The sequence below is a fragment of the Astatotilapia calliptera genome, chromosome 14 (genome assembly GCF_900246225.1).
Source record: "Astatotilapia calliptera chromosome 14, fAstCal1.2, whole genome shotgun sequence".
NCBI classification, from domain to species: Eukaryota; Metazoa; Chordata; class Actinopteri; order Cichliformes; family Cichlidae; genus Astatotilapia; species Astatotilapia calliptera.
The window spans coordinates 18,358,329-18,375,302 of record NC_039315.1 but is presented as its reverse complement, the minus strand read 5'-3'; the positions used below and the strand labels follow the sequence as shown (position 1 = coordinate 18,375,302).

The 16,974-nt window shown below is 39.1% G+C and overlaps 1 protein-coding gene across 2 annotated transcripts in view; it reads right to left on the bottom strand.

The window, feature by feature from the left end:
• Positions 1-14,281, bottom strand: part of grik4 (glutamate receptor, ionotropic, kainate 4) — a 351,349-nt gene extending 337,068 nt beyond the window's left edge. For both annotated transcript variants that reach the window (XM_026191921.1, XM_026191925.1), the window contains exon 1: positions 13,486-14,281. The gene's annotated coding sequence lies outside the window, so the exon portion shown is untranslated. The remainder of the gene's footprint in view (positions 1-13,485) is intronic.
• Between the last annotated feature and the right edge of the window lie 2,693 nt (positions 14,282-16,974).

The following is a 16,974-nucleotide window of genomic DNA, read 5'->3' as shown; positions in this document are numbered from 1 at the left end:
TTTATCTGGCTCAGCATGGCACAAAGAGAAATTATGCATCTCTCCTTCTTTATGAGTGTCTCAGGCCATTTCTGAACCCGTTATAGACGTGCTCTTGGAAATCCATCCTGAACTAAAGTGACCTAAAGAGCTTTGTGACACTGTGTTAATAAATGACTGCATACTGCCCAGGTCAATGCAACAGCTTTAGTTTACCTTGAAAGAAAATGATCAATATGCCATCTAATTTGTACACTGCATGCCACTGAGTAGTACATGAGGACTTAAGAGTGAAAATAAAAGAAGACTGCCCTTCTAACCTCAATCTAAGTAAGTTCTTTTTTTTCTTTAAGAATTAAGTTATCTGTTTTAGGTTTCATCTCTCTTCTAACTCAGATGTTCCATGCTATAAGAAAAGAAAGTGCTCTCTCTGTTAATTCAAAGGGTCCTTACCAGGTCTTAAAATTACATAAATACAACCTCAGACTAACAATATGAAACTGTGTGTGAAAAATTAAAGTGTGTGAAAAGTACAACCTATGATTTAGTCGCTCGTAAAACCACTTTCTGCAACAGTAACTCAGAGTTATTATTATTATTTTTTTTTTTTGTATGACTTTTTTTATAAAGTTCATTAAGCTTTTGGGGTATTTGTTTATGCACAGCTTAAATCAGGTATGTATCATAAGGCCCATATCTGAGGAGCTAAGAGTCTGGCTTGTAGTACTGGGGTGTAGTAATTCAATAATGTAGTTGGTGCCCCAACCCAAGAAGGCAGTAAAAGTGAAAAACAAAATTTTAAAATGACATCTAAGCTTGACATTTAGCCAGTGCAAAAGCGTTATGTGATAACGTGTGATGATTTATGGGAGCTAGAAGCCTTGCAGTAGCCTTTTGGACAGATTGGAAGTGATTAATAGATACTTTGATCAGACATGAAAAGAGTTTGATACAATAATCGAAAATGTGAAGAGATGAAAGTATGTAGCATCTCCAATTCATGTTTTGGGTTTAGCAGTATTTATTAGATCAAACAAAAACAACAGTGGGTTAAAATCTTGATGTGAGAATCAAATCTCATAAAAATGATCAAAAATGACCCCAAGGTTCTGCACATTACCATCTATAGTGGAAGAAAAAGACTGCAATCTCAGTCTGACTTGGGTAGTGATGCTGTCTTAGTCTGTTTTTAGCTGCAAAAAGTTATTTGCAGTCTAATCGTTGATTGCATTTAGAATAGGTAATTTATTCAGTTCATGAGGCTTTAAAAGAAAGGTATGGTTGAATGTCCTCATCATGCAAATGATGAGAAGTTATGTTAAAGCTACTGATAACATGACCTGATGGGAGAACATATAATGAAAAAAGAGATCCTTGTGGGACACCACATCACAAGACAGACAAATCAGATTTTTTTTTTTAAAAAAAAGGTTGGAAAGGTTCAAAGTAAGCTAATCCAGACCTGGCCCGGAAATCCTGTGAATTAAAATCTGATGGTTGACGGTAGCAGAGGCTTAGCTTGGGGCCAGTAAAACAAGGACTGAGCAGTCACCGTTATCTGCAGGCAACATTAGGTCATTCGAGACTTTAAGGAAGACTTAAAGTGTAATGTATCTCACTGAAATTTATCAAGAACATTATGCTTCTGCAAAACTTTCCTGAGTTGTGCTCCAACAACTTTTAGAATAGTTTAGAGATAAAAGAAGGCTTTGAGTTGGGCCTTTAGTATATCAGGAAGGGTCTGGATGAACTTTTTTCAATGCCATGTTTAAAGCTGAGGAGGCAGCTTTAAGAGACCACGGACAGTTTATTAACTGAAAACCTTAACAGATAAATATAAAATTAAATCTGATAATAAAAGTTGATAAAAGCTGAAACAAAACCCTCACTGAGAGGTTCATTTGACTTCTCTTACCCCAACACCGGCAGTTCTGCTAAGCTGTCACCCTAAGGTCATTTTTATTTGATTTATCAACCCAGAGCTTTTCAATACACCAAGCATTCAAATAAATGGGGCTGTCACGGCAGCAACCACAAACACGGACAGCTGTACTGGCAGTAGATTTAAATATTTTTACAAAGATAAAGTTGTAAAATTGGAAAAAAACATATGAAGAGGTGGATTACATAATATATACCACACCACGGCTGTTTCAGCCAAAGTAATGATGCGTGAATATCTGCGATGGGAACAGCTCCATATTAATGTATGTGCACGGGAATCACGGTTTGGTCAGCATCACTAGAAAAGTAGAAATTTAGTCTGTAAAGAAAAGCAAAAAAGTCCTGACTGTGTCTGTTATTAGACATATTCATTCCTGTGTCTTTATAATGGGGCAGTGATAACAATGAGTTACATAAATAAAGTGTTTTTCATGGCGATAATTTTAGCATTTTGTCTTTCAACTACAGCAAATAATAACTACAAAAACATCATTTACACCTGTAAGTACATTTTACATGAGAAGTATTTGCATTTTTGAAAGCTTATTTATAGGAAAATAAACTATTAATTATAGCCAACACTAAAAAAGCAAGATGTAAAACTGCTCCTGAGAATGCTCTCGCCAAAGCTTATCAAGGGAAAGACAACTTTTGACAGTCTCTAAAAACGATTTATCATCTTGTTCTATTCTTCCATGAACAGTGACAGTATTTTTCAGAGAAACGATTGCTCGGTGAACAGTGATACTCTCTTATCTCAAACCTAGCCTGCAGAAGGTTAGGTTTGCAGCAGTTACCATGGCACCCCATTAAAAAGTAAAGCACCTTTATGACACTCAAAACCTGGGCTTAAATTTAAGGCTTAAATTCTGCTTTGTAGTGTAGTGTAGGGACTCACCTACTATATACACAGCCTTTATACTGTCCTCCAATGACTCCCATTAAGGTTTTATAAAAAGACTAAAAGCTTCCTGATGTAAAAGGTTATTTTAAAAATTCCTCGTAGGTGCTCGTTGACACTAGGATGCCTCAACCTAGACAGAGACCAATTGTTATGTTTAATGAGAATGCACACACAAACTGAATGCAAATAAATGGTGAGCTTTAATTAGCACGGCTTGTACTTAAACACAACTTGAGCAAAACCTGAGAATGCAGGAAAATAAAAGGCTATATATACAAAGCATTGATTGGGAGCTAATGGGGAACAGGTGGACACCATGACGCCGACTTTTCTTTTTGTTGTTGCTTAGAAAGAAAGTGTCAAAAAACACGCACACAAGGAAAGTAGACTGAGAAAATAAGAAGTAATAACTACCAGTATATATAAAAAGAAGTGACAATAAAACTACTATTAAAACTAATAAAGACAAATAACTAATATAAAGAGAGAGTAAATTAGAGCATCTATTTATAATAATCAAAATGATAGTGAGCACGTATTTCGTATTGACAATCAGTAACTAGTGCTCTGACTGAGAGTACAATAACCAGACAGCCAATATTTGCAGTTTGTACTTGAGCCAACTCACTGAATTAACATTTATTAAATGGCTGCAACTGACTGGGTTTGCAACCCACAGTTGTCATAGCCTATGAAATCAACGCTTGCAGAGTAATTCTTTCACTTCATTTAACTTAGGCAATGAAGTTGACAGTTATAGCTTTGAATTCCTGCGACTTCCTAGTTAGGAAACACACTCTTTGATCTAAACTTTGATTTAGAACTAGCTTGCTATGGATGTAAAAACTGTGGCAGTACTTCATATATATACACACACACATATAAATGAGCTGTATCCATTCAGGTTTTCTCCTTCCTATTCACAACAGGTAGATCTCGATTCTTGAAAGCGTTTTATCTGTGGCCGCCTGCTTTGCACATATTCTGCATCTCATTCATCACTGTCTAAACAGTTGACAAGCAGCGCAGTTGATATGGATCATCACAGACAGACAGATACACTGCTCTCAAAGTCACACTGTGCTCACAGATGGGCAAACTGTTGTAAGAAAACTGATTAAATAGAAAAGGTTAAGTGAAGTGCATGCACAGATACATACACGAAATGGCACTTTTTAGTGCATTGCTGCAGCTGGGCCACAAAGACACGAGTAGAACAGAAATGTTCTGCAAAAAAAACCCTAAATTTCTGTGCAGCCTGTTCAGCTTTTATCCCTAATGATTATGTTTTTAGAGTAGGTCTCTCATGTTCAGCGTTTCCTGCTGTTACATTGTGAAAACGCTGAGGAGAATCTGAAGGAGGATTTATCTTGTGTGTATTCTGAGGTTGTCAAACGCCTTGTGCATACACCCCATTGAGTACAACAGCATGCGAGTAAATGGCATGTCTTTGACTTTCACTATCTCTAGTTGCTGCGTGAAGGCTTCAAAGGCTAAACGATGGATGTGTGGCAGCTGGTTAACCTTCACAACTTTGGAGAGTTGGGCTCCCCTGTCCAATCCATCAATTGATCGAGAACGCAACGAGACGATGAATCATACTTCACTTTTTCTTGTCAGCGCCTCGCAAATGGCCCTTGCAGATGTAATACCGTGTTTGCTCAGCCTAGTATTTATTCACAATATACTCAGAAATTTTTCTTTAGCACTTTTCCTTCTATAACTCTTTTTCTTTATTATATAGTTTCACTGTTTATTTATTCATTCGTCTGGCTTTATAGAAATCTTTCCAATAGATAGATTCAAGCAAACAGATCAACAGAAAGCATGGCTCGCGATTGACTTATTTGAAACCTAGGAATGTGTGCTAAAGGTTTAGCTTAGAAAATACACTCACTGGGTACACCTATAGGATGTAAATCCAGTGAAACAACCTAACCCCACTGATAGCATGTCTGTGGAGTGTGAGAGGAAGCTGGAGAACCCATGCAGATATAGAGAGAACATGCAAACACTTTATGGCCCCAGCCATTTGATCATATTTCTAACATTTAGCAACTTGAAACAATAAAAGTTTCTTTAAAAAAAGGCCAGTTCTGATTTCAAAGTAAGTAAAGTAAGCTAGTGGCGCTGGCAGAGAAAGCAAGCAAGTTTGCCAACAGCAAGTTTGTGTTTATATATCCATGCTAGCCACCAATTACAAGCATAATGCACAGACACAGGCTGCGATACAAATAGTACAACACCTTCTTTATTTACTGTGTAGACTCCACATTTGGAAAATGTGAAGAATCACTTACAGCAACGATAAACAAAAATGAAAATATTCAAAAAATAACCTTTGTGCATTTGTATTTTCTCGTTTATTCCGTCAAAGCCACAGGAAGCCACAGGAGGTGGACAAAAGAGTTTTATATGTTCTGTAATTTAAGTGTTTTGTGTTCTGCATCAATAAAAACTGGACCGTTTGGGTTAATAACAACTGTTATCCCTCTTCCGCCTCTTAAATGAATCGTGGGTCAAAGCCTGTCCTCCTGTGCTTGATGAGTGGTTCAGCTGTAACACAGCAGGAGGGCTGCTGGTGCTTTGCTATCAGACTTTCAGACGTCTGGGGCCGGCGTCTGTCCTGCTTTTGTTTTAGATTATCTGTTGTTGGGAGACTTTTATTGAACTTACAGTAAGCAATCGAGTTCTCATCGACTCAAATAACGTTTGTCTTTTGTCTCCCCTCGCTTGAAAGCTAGGGAAACACTAAGGTGTTTTTAAAATAGGGCTGAATGTATACCCACAGTATACATTGTTAGAAAATTTGCATAAAGAGATTACATCTAAAGGGCATAGTATAAAAATCAATGATTGCTGTCTTCACAGACACAAGAAAGGTGTCCAGACAGTTGTGTAGTATGAGTAAGAGAGGTGTTGTATTTTTAAGTATAGATGGAAATCTCCAATCATAGGATACTGTATGAACTAGGCTACTCACAAGCTGTTTCCTCCTAATTACTTTATGTCATCTATAATTACAATTCTCATTTCACTATAAAATCTCACTACACAGCAGTTAACAGCATGTTGTGAGCCATAATTAAAAGATTCATTGCTTTTTCCAGCGTGTTCACTTGGAAAGTCCATGAAATTGAGCTGAAGGCTCCACGCTTACAGAATGTGACTCAGTATGATGACCTTTGATCCCTGCAAAGGTGGCTGCAAATTGGGCTTTCCTCCGGCGCCCTGGCAGCAAAATTTGTCTATTATAGTTGTTTTTGTTCTAACTGTGACCTTGATTTTGTTTTGACAGAATATAAATCTGTTTGACTAAATCTTGACTTTCTATTATTACCTTAATTAAGTCTGTGCTGTCTGGTGGGAGCTTGGATGACAAAATAAAGACACGCTATTCATCTCAGAAATAATTATCAGAAAGAGTGAGAAATAACCACCAGGTTTCATATTGTCAAGTGAATCTTAAGGCCTAAAGCTATGATTTTAGAAGTTACAAATTTGGAAAGCTGATTGTGTTGTACTTTTGTTGTTGTTCTTTGAAATTAGGTGACAAAGTTAAGATTAACCTCAAAACTTTCCAAAGTGCCTTAAGTAGTTAGATTTAGTAATTACAAGACAAAGTGTATATTGGCTTGGAGAGCTGTCTTTGTTCTGTAAGCTAACACACAGAGATCAATGACACCATCAATAATGTTCTCTCTTTAAGTTGGCTTACTCACAGGCTAAACAAGAGTTTAATACTTCCATTATGGTGTATCGTGTAAGTAAATAACAACAAATCTATTTGGTTCCAAACCTCTGAATCTCTGACCAAACCTCACTAGTTTGAGCTGATGTGCTGTCCAGGGTATTCTGTCCCTTTTGACCAATGATCACTAGCTTAAAAAATATCAATCTGAAGAAATCTTTTTACACCACTTTCTGTAAATAAACCTTAAATCGATGTTTCTTCAGTAGAAGATCCTGTGTTAGTCACTTCAACAAACAATTATCACAGCTTCTGCTTTGTTTGAAGAAGAACATTAGACGGCAAAACTAAGCAAAATACATCTTGTCACACATAAAGAGAAAATGTCAGATTGAATGATCAAGTTCGGCAAAATGGGAATTTAACCTTGCTCTCAGCCCGAGTAAAGTTTAACTTAAAATGATGAGTGAGAGAAGCTAAATGAGGGAAGCTAGTCCAAAAAAAACTAGAAACTGGAAAAAGGCAGTGTACCGTACTAGAAGTAGTTGGTAAGTGACTTTTCTCCAACTTCCATAATTTTGTGGATCTATACTCAAAAGCACTGAGGTGAGTGCCTTGACTACTGCTCACTAGTATGGGTGGAAATTAGAAAAGTGGAGAGGAATACCTGAGTGCCATTAGAATGCTGTGTTTACCATGAGAAGGACATTGTTAATGTAACCTTGAGTGAGCAACTCCACCAGCCATATTAGCACAATGAATATGCTAAACATGACCCATGGCTCCAAAAATGAAAACAGGAAGCCTCCTCAGCTGGCAGACAATATTTAACCTTTTTTTTCTTTTGTTTTAAATGCATATTTAATGCATACCAACTATGTGTGAGCATTCAGTCGTGTGTGTGTGTGTGTGAGCAAGCTGCAGTGAAGACTAAATGAAGTGAGGCAGATGCAGAGCACGACAGCGCTGTTCCTTCCTACTCGCAGGAAAAGAGACTTTGTTAAGGACTAATGATTGTCACTCTGTCCCCTCACTGAGAGGCAGAGAGTACCTGATGATAATTAACCTTCAACATAATCAGCTAAGACCTCAAAAGCACCATCAAACAAACCATGAGGGCTGGGTCATGTATAAAATTACAGTATGCAACACACCTGTAAACTAAATGAAAATGAATACCCAAACATCTGTGATACCCCTCACTTCACTGAACAACAGTTACTCATAGTTTTATGTTACACCATACCAGTACCAGATTTGCTTTCAGACCTGCCTCAAATCTTCATGGCATTGATTAAACAAGCTGTTGAAAACACTCCTCAGAGACTTTGCTCCATATTGACATGACAGCGTCACACGTTCCACCACATCCAAAAGGTGCTCTTGGGTTGAGATCTGTTGACTGTGGAGGCCATTTGAGTACAATGAACTCATTGTCACACTGAAGAAACCAGTTTAAGATGATTTGAGCTTTTTAACAAAGAGTATTATCCTGCTGCAAGCAACCATCATAAGAATGCCACACTGTGGTCGTGAAAGGACGGACATGGTCAAAAGATTACTTGGGTATTTAAACAATTCTCATTTCGTAGTAATGGGCCCAAAGTGTGCCAAGAAAATATCCCTCATAGGATGGATGGATCCTCGCTTTTATGTTGTTTTTAGCAAAATCTGACCTTACCATACGAATGTGTCAACAGACATTAAGACCCATCAGTTGGACAACCTTCTATTGTCTATCTAAGCTGACAGCTGTGGCACCCAATGTGGTCTTCTGCTGTTTAATACATCTGCTTCCAGCCTGAACATGTGTATTCAGAGATGCTTTTCTGCATACCTTGGTTGTAACTAGTGGTTATTTGAGTTAGTGTTGCCTTCCTATCAGCTCCAAGCAGTCTGGTCATTCGCCTCTGACCTCTGTGAACTGCAGCTGACTGAAAATTTTCTCTTTTTCCAGACCATCCTCTGGAAACCCTACAGATGATTGTGCAGGAAAATCCCAGAAGATCAGCATCTTTTGAAATACTCAGACTAACAACCATTCCCCATTGTGATGTTCAATTTGAACTTCAGCAGGTCATCTTGACCACGTCTATGTGCCTAAAAGCTTTGAATTGCCACCATGTGATTGGCTGATCAGATATTTGCATTAACAAGGAGATGAACTTGTGTATCTAACAAGGACAGCAAACACAAGCATCCCAGCAGATTTAAACACTGTCCATATAAACACTGACTGACCACAGTGTGTGAAAGCAGAAATTCTTAAAAATTAAAAACATGGGTCACCAATTGACGATAATAAATTTTTTAGTAGATGCTGTACTTCCTTCCTCTGCCTGACCTCTCACCGACCCAATAACAATAATTCTCAGCAGAATTTGTATCCATTTGTGCCGACGTGTTCATCTGTTAGATTACAATGAACATTTCAATAAATAGCAGGCTCTTGTTTCTGCAAATGAGGTGTTCACCCTTCCCTCTACAGCACTGCTACCATAATAATCATTATTTGTTTTGCTAGTAATCGTGTACCCTTTAAAAAGCTGTAGCAAATGAAGGCCCTTGAATTACCATAGTCATAAATATTCATCACTACAAAATTCTTAATTTAGGAATTTCTAGAGTATTATCAGTGCTGCAGCTAACCGGGGCGGCTTTTCAGTAATTGGAGCCCGTGTTAGAACATAAATTCACTTATCCTAGTCTAGAGGTCAGCGAATAACAGTCTGTGAGAAAAATGTGGCTCATGGCCCAGCTGTAAATGTTACATAAATTACAGGAGGTATGCATATAAAATGGATAATGTGAGAGCTATTAATAAGTGCATAACAAACAATAAGATATATCGACAGTAAAAAGTCAAAATTAAGGTCTGCAGTGTGTCTCCACCGCAACAAAAGACCAATGTAGACCCAAAATATATTGAAAAACTGCTGTAAACTGCCCCGCGGTGCGCTATAAAATCATTGGAACTGTTTTGTAACGCACCCCGCCGCAAACAAGCGAACTCCGGAGAACACAAACAAATAAATAGAAGCCAGCGAGAGGTAAAGTGAGCTGCACTCCACCCATCTCAGAAATGAAACCATAAAGCACAGCCATGAAATTTACAAACGCAAGCAGAGGAGTTGAATTTGACCAAATAAAATTGTGTAATTGACCAGCATGCACACCTTCTCCTGGTGCGACACAAAAACAGAACCATCGCGCCTTAACCCACGACACTAAAAATAGAAATCCACATCTGTGTGAGAATCCAAGTGGAATCCTCCCACCCACTTTCAAACATCTGTGACAGAGACTTTACCTGTGGGCCACTCCTGTGCAGCTGGTCTGGGACCTGGAAAAACCTGGTTTGTGGAGACCTGAAGCTGAATTGGGTTGGATATAACCAAACTGAATTCTTTTTTATTTTAATCTGTCACAGGTGGATAGTTAAGCTTAACAGTAAATGGAGACATTTAAATGAATTAAAGGCACCACTGAAGTCCTACCAAGCCAAGTCATAACAAAATTATACCCAACATATGCTTGCTTTTCATGCATATGAGGCTAAAGGAATACAGTTTGGCAGTGTTGGAAGATTAAAAGGAAGAGGTGAGGGTGAAATGTGAGAAGATTATCTCAAAATAAATTCCACTAGACCTGAAGCTGTTTCAGCTTGCTTTGTATGCATAAGAGGGCAGTTAAAAAAAAAAAAAAAAAAACAACAATTAATGAACATCACTTGGTTGTTTTAATCCCTAAAAGCTTTTAGCATTGTTTTGGCAATAAAAAACAAACTGGATAAAATGAACAACCTTCCACAGTAGCATATAAATTATATATATGAAATTCACTGTAGTCAGAATATGTGCAGCTTTGCTGCTAAATTTAGCTAAATGCTTAGCGAGATGCTAATTGCGGCTAATATTAGCATTAGCCCAGGAGAATGCTTGCGGCTAATTTAGTCATTAGGGTTTAAAATGAAGTTCGAATAGGCAGTCATACACTCACTAGATTCACACTGAACTTTTAGTCTGCAGGTGATGAGGGGATACATCTCCAGTACAAAATAATTTCCCCCAAGGATCAATAAAGTATTCTGATTCTGATTCTGAAGGCTGAACATAATTTTCCTAAATTTAGCCTAATGGAGTAAGCTTTTCAAACAAAATGTGCATATCACCCACACTTTTAAGTGTTCAAATAATCTTGGTGAAAATGACACATACTCTGCTGAAAGCACCTGAACATGTCCTGCTTGATTTAATGATACAAACCCACAGCAAATTAGAGAAAATGCTATACCCCAAGCCTAGGAGTGGAACTTGCATGAAGTGTGAAGGTTTATAATCCAAGTACATTAATAAATGCTTATTTTAGCTGAAGATCAGTGTCTAAAGGTTTGTACATGTGTTTGACAGTCGTTATCTGTGCAATAAATCCTGAGCCACCTCTCATTACTTCTAATTATACATTTTTGTCATTTTTTAAAGCGGTCTTGAGCAGTAATTCCCCAACATTTCTGAATGTTTTTCAAAGTTTTTTCCTTTTTCAGTCCTTGCACCTGACCTTTTTTAGAGGAAATATCTGTCTCTTAAGCCACTTAACACTTAACTGTGAATAATTCAAGAACAAAAAAAGGCATCTCATCTGGAGCAGATGAATAGTGTCTAAAAGTCATGTCCATAAGAAAAAATCAGACCCGATACAGTCACTTAAGCTTCATCAGGTCTCAGTGGAAGGGTGGTTGTCAACAAGCCATTCTTAAGAAAGGGAAATGGAGAAAAAGCAGCAGTATGCCAAATTACACAACAACTAGACTACCGGTAAATGCGTGGCAACAGGTCTCATGGAGTGATGAATCCAAATTTGAAATTTTAAGTTCAAATTCTTGTCAATTGTTATATGACGGGGGTATGGAGAAAGGTAAAACAGTGACTGACTACGGCCACATGCAAATCGTGGCGAGTGCTACATTTCAAATTGGTGGAATTATGAACAAAGAAAAGTGCCATCAGATTTGAATCCACCGTGCAATACCATCTGGAAAGTGCCAGACTGTGACAAACTTTTTTCAGCATGACAATCCCAAACACACAGCTATGCAGTAAAAGCATACCTGGACAGAAAAACACACAGTGGATTCAGAGTTTTGTACAGTAAGTGATATACAGCAATCTGTGTGGAGTTTTCATGTTCTCCCTGTACTCCTGTGTGCTTCCTTCTACAGTCCAAAGATGTGCAAGAGTTAAGGTTGGTGATTCTAAATTGGCTGTAGAGGTGAATCTTTCTGTTTCTCCATGTGTCAGCCCTGTGACAGACTGGCAACCTGTCTAGGGTGGATGTGTATGTATAATTTAGCTACCTGGCAGTACTGACCAGTTATTTGTATGACTGTCTGCCCCCAAACACTATATCGCTTGGAACAAAATCTGAATTATAACTTGCAGCACAATAAATAGTTCATATGTACCCAGTTTGTGATTACATATAAACCATTCCAAGAGTATCTACAATCCCAGTTATGGGCTGTCAAACTAAAGTGTTCTTTTCAGGCATCAGCTGTAGCACTTGGCATCCAAATCCCGTGAACTTGAATTGCCAAGCTACAGATAAAATTATGAACGTGAAATTGATTCTGTTGCACAAATATCTGACTTATAACAAGAGGGAGAGCCAGCTAAGCAGTTTGTGGTTATGGATGAAGCATTTACTCATTCTGAGATCAACAAAAAAGTACTTGAGCTTGCAGAAATGCAAACATCAGCTGGCACAAACAGGTGGTTACCTTGTGCCTGCCAATCAAGTTCTCAGGAACTATTTTATTTTTGCAAAATGGCAAAAAAAAAAAAAAAAAAAAAAAAAGCTCAGCAGAAATGATATATTTTTAAAAGAAAATAAAGTACAATTTATCATAAATTACTTCTCAATGGGTTGCATTGATGCTGTGGAAGGCAAAGCCACATAACACAAGACCTGTGGAATTGAAAATAGACGCCTGTCTTTGTGACACGAAGAGACTGTGAAGTCTTTAATGGACAGAAGCAAAACAGCTCTTTTTTTACCCTGTTTGTAACTGTGACCCGCCATTATCTCTGGTCACACCGAGCACACATTTCAATTAAGCACTGCATCACTGCACATCACATTAATTATAAGAGACTATAATAAGTCAGGGGTTTTTCTACCATCATGCTATAAATAACATAAAAAGTCTGAGGATGCTACGGGCAGAGCCAAACTCAGGCACCAAGCTGAACCACAAGGTGGAGCCAAAAATAAGTGCGTGTGTTTTTTTTAGCCATCTCCTTCTGTGTATCTCATTTCATCTTCACGTTCATCCGTCCCTTCTTTATTCCCGTGTAATTAAAAATAAAACAATAACAAAAAAACGAACGAGTACAAGTATATCACTCCAAGTCTGTAAAGAGCATAAATCAGCATCTAACTGGAGTAGAGCAGCCAGCCTATTGATCACACCCTTGGTGAATTTAACACTTGGTCTGAATCAGCCCACTTAAAGTGAATACTTTCTCCTGTCATTCGTCACGACTGAAACGTCTGCGACTTCTGCCTCGTATCCAGCAAATGATGTTTGATTGCTTATTGAGCCGCGCTCTCAAGTCACTGCTGCACAAGGACAGTTTCCATTCAGCCCTGCGTGCAACAATTAGGCTCCAGTTCACCAACGCAACTGGCTCATTAAAACCAGTAACATACAGACTCACAGGGTACAAATCGCCAGCTTAAGTATTTGGTATCAGACAGGTTAAACCCCCCGTTTAAGTAGTGACCAAAGAATAGTCCGTGCCTTAACTTCTGATCTACAGATCCAGCAGCATTAAATGTTTAGTCATTCGTTGCCGCATCTTACAGCTTCTTGCTTCCCCCCCCCCCAACTGCCGTTAAACCCGTTAAGAATGGTTTCTGTTGCTGCATATATTGCTCTCTTCACATCTTAATAAGCAGTTTCCCTTACCTGTGCTGCGTCTTGTCTGCGTTTCCAATATTCTCCCTTACTTTTGCATTACGTCCGCTGCCCAGAAATACGTCAATTTGCAAGAAAAAGCGTAATTGAAGAGTAACTCAGTTTCCCTCTGTATAGTTCTCTGGATCTTGCTCCGCGTCTCCCTCCACCACGGAGACTCCCAGGGCAGATAAACGGGCAGATAAAATGCGTTACTGATAAGATCAAGAGCAGTCCAGTTTAAATCTGATCTTTGGATGACCAAATCATTTCCCGCTTTATAGGACAGTGGAAAAACAGCCACATCCCCGTTAGTTGGAAAATCCCTCCTCACTTTATCTCCCGGAGAAAAGCAGTGTCTTTTTCTTCCCCCCCACACACACCAGCGAGCAGTTTTACTCTCCCTGCTCAGCCTTTAGAAAACCAGTTGCCTTGAAATCTGATAGGCCCGCTGAACTGCAAGGTTTATCTGTTGGGATTATTCTAACGGCACCGGTGATGCTGCGTATCCCGCATCCCACTTACGGGCTGCGGCTGAGGTAAGAGCGAGCGCGGAGAAAAAAGCCAGGGAACGATCGCGCTTTGTGCGGTGCTCCTCCAAACAAACGTACCTGTGAAACCCTCTCTGTAGAAAACACCTATTTTACATTGTGCTGTATGTCAGACGCACTCGTGTACAGTCGGCTGTATCCACTGCGGTCCGGTGGAAAGATGCAGGGCAGACTGATAGAGGTGCGGGCGAAGTCTCCCCTTCTTCTCATACGCGCTGCCGCGCACACGTTCACAGAGGGGGGATTTTTTTTGTGCTGTCCTCAGACGTGGAAAGGAAGATGCTCCTGACTCTTAATGTATTTATAGCAGTGTGTGTGTGTGTGTGTGTGTGTGTGGGGGGGGGGGGGGGACCTAGAATAACACAAACTACAGATGACAAAGAAAAGGTCATCTGACATTACAGGAACATATATAAAAGAGGGGAAAGTCTATATTATTCATGTTCTAGCTTTAATATAATCTTAAAACCGGACAGGATTAATAGGATTAAGAAAAAAGCCTCGGAGTGAAACTGATTATTTCTAGGATTATTTTTCTTACCTGCTCGCTGCTCTCATGGGTCATGCTGGAAGCACATTTTAACTCCTTTAACCCATCAATACGTTTTCCCAACCCTCCTGAGCAGGTGGAAATTGTTTTGAAAAGTTCCCACTGACTTTATACCCAATCCACAAACAACTCTACAGCTTTGACTTGCACTTTTGCATCTGTCAGCATGTGTAAGTGCTTCTAATGGATGAACAATTTAGTCACACTGCTGCTTTGTCTTGCTCTCTGTCTAGACTGGTGGGTAAGAATGTTTTTCAAACATCTCCAGCACTCATCAAGACCCCACAGAGGCCACCAGTTCACTGTGGCGAGCTGTGTTTAAAAGGATGTCAGTCCTGTAACCCCTCCAGATGAATCACAGGGCCCCGGTGGCAGTAAATGTCTGTTTAAACACCAAACGCTTTAGTGCAAGGTGAAGGTTGATGTAATTGCTCATGGGAGCTGCGGAGGGACAGACGAGAATAATGTCTTGACATTTTAACCCCACCCTCATTGCGTCCACCAGTCATGCTGTCATCAAAGTGGGGAAGCTGCCGAGAACTGCTAAAGACAATTTCCTACAGTCTCACAACTGTGTCATATACAAGCATATAGGAGGGACAGAGAGAGAGAGATGTTCAGGGATTGTTTTTCCCAGGATGGGACCAATGGGATGCCTTTTTAGTTGCATTGCTTTCGGATCTCAACTTCTCAAGGGCTTCATTTCTTAGAAATCACTTGCAGGTGTGTTTAGATGTAGCCCCAGGAAGAAGAGCGACTGAATGAATTTTATGCACAAATACCACAGTAGAGTTACCACATCCTGAAGTGCTTTATCACTGGTGCAATTTGCATACCACACAGTCAGCTATGCGTTGAGTAATTTCTGATCTATTATTGATGAAAAATGAAATCAGCATGCCTAAAGTGGGACTCAATGAAGTGGTACCCGTCATCCACATTCCATTATATGTGGCCAGAATGGAAATCTAATAGGATATTTGCGTTGAGTAATTCAGGCTGGGACTTGATATTAATTTTTCATAAGCCCCATGGGACAAACACAAAGATATGCCGAATATGTATTTGCTACTCTCTAAACGTATTGGCTAAATCACTGTTATTATCTTACGCCTATCAGGAGTTTGTACCTGCTAACACAAAATCCAATCAGGGCAGGCGGATCTGTCACAGCATAGGTAAACCAGTTCTTTAGACGTGTAGAGATGCAGCAGGACCTGCATCCTTTTTTATTACATGCACACTTCTTTTTTGTGTCACAACCCAGCTCATAGCTAGTGACACATAAGGCAAGACGAGACAGGCTAAGATGCCGTTTATGAGAAAAGATTAGGACAAAGAAAAACAAACACGAGGATGAGTAAGAATGTGGTGGTGGTGACAATGGAAAGCAAATTACAAACAAGCAACAAACCAGGAGGTGGAGATTTTAGGAAGGAGTCACAATATTACTGACTGGAACAAATGATGAGTTAAGACCCTCTTCTGAGGGCGTTTATCATAGTTCATCATAGCTCACGTAAAAATAACTGCAGTAAAAGTGATAATAAATGTCTTTTTTTTATTATTTTCTGACATTGTCTGCTAATGTGTTTTCCCAACTTGTCTACTGGAGACACTCGAGGCTACAACGACAACAAGTTTAAATTTCCAGCATTGTTTTTATCATTATGTTACAGTGCGCTCACACAGAGGCGTGTCGTGAAAAATGAGACTTGTCTCACTGAAATTGGACAATAAGTTCATTTCAGGACACAAGTGGTGCAGATTCACACATTTTATCTGAACATAGTAAGGGAAATGGCAAATTCTTCTAATAATGCAGGGTCATTCATAAGACCAAAAAAATGTTGGGAATGTAGGCTAGATGCCAGAGATTATTAGCTAATTTTAGCTTTCGGAGCCATAAATCTGCTGCCGTATCACTAGCTGTCAGCCCAGGAGCTGATGTACTTCATTATTTTTCTGTTCTGGTTGAATTGGGCGTCATTGTTTGTTTACAGTACCGCAGAGCTCCAGAGAGCAAGGCAGAAGAATGTCGCCTGTCAATGGCCAGAGGCAGCTTATATTCAATTAGAATATTATTATAAAATGATGTAAATCAGCCTTTTATTGGGCTGTAAATTCTGTTCCACTGTTACATTTACCTTTTGGTGACAGCACAAAGACAGAGGAAGGAAGACAGAGTAGGTATAGGGTGAGAAGGAGAGAAAGGAACTTAAAACAGGCAAGCATAGACATGCAGTCAAAGTTAACAAAAGTTACAAAGCCAGTCATTGATGTTGATTTTACTTTCTAAGTAGAAGATACTAATGGACATGAATGGTGCCGTTTAGGGTGTAATTCACATCACCTAAACAGGATGGTTTCAAATCTGTTCTCCACTTCTTGAGTTGTGTA